Source organism: Penaeus monodon, chromosome 30 (assembly GCF_015228065.2).
Source record: "Penaeus monodon isolate SGIC_2016 chromosome 30, NSTDA_Pmon_1, whole genome shotgun sequence".
Classification (NCBI taxonomy): domain Eukaryota; kingdom Metazoa; phylum Arthropoda; class Malacostraca; order Decapoda; family Penaeidae; genus Penaeus; species Penaeus monodon.
Window position 1 is genome coordinate 20,437,893 of NC_051415.1, and position 375 is coordinate 20,438,267.

The following is a 375-nucleotide window of genomic DNA, read 5'->3' on the forward strand; positions in this document are numbered from 1 at the left end:
ACCGTCATCCCTTCTTTAACCCTCCCCTCACTCTTTCCTCTTTCTGTAAGTCGCCTCCATATCTACGGTTACCCTTGGCCGAGCCACGAAGACGCCTTGGAAATAGTTTTATTTTTCGACATTATTTGGGAGAAAGGAAAAAAGACCCGAAATCCTAGAAGATCTCCCGTGCTTTAGGAGAAACATTAAAGGCGGTTCCCTTCGACGATGCAGGGGGATGACATCGCTGAGGGAGAGTTATTTCCATATTATGCAAACAGCTTTTGAAGGTCGCCATAATTGATTTAGGAGCTCCTACCCTTATGGGATGAGGATCAGCCATTTGGCAAAACAAATAACAGCTTAAACCAACAGTCGTTCCAATATTTCTTTCAT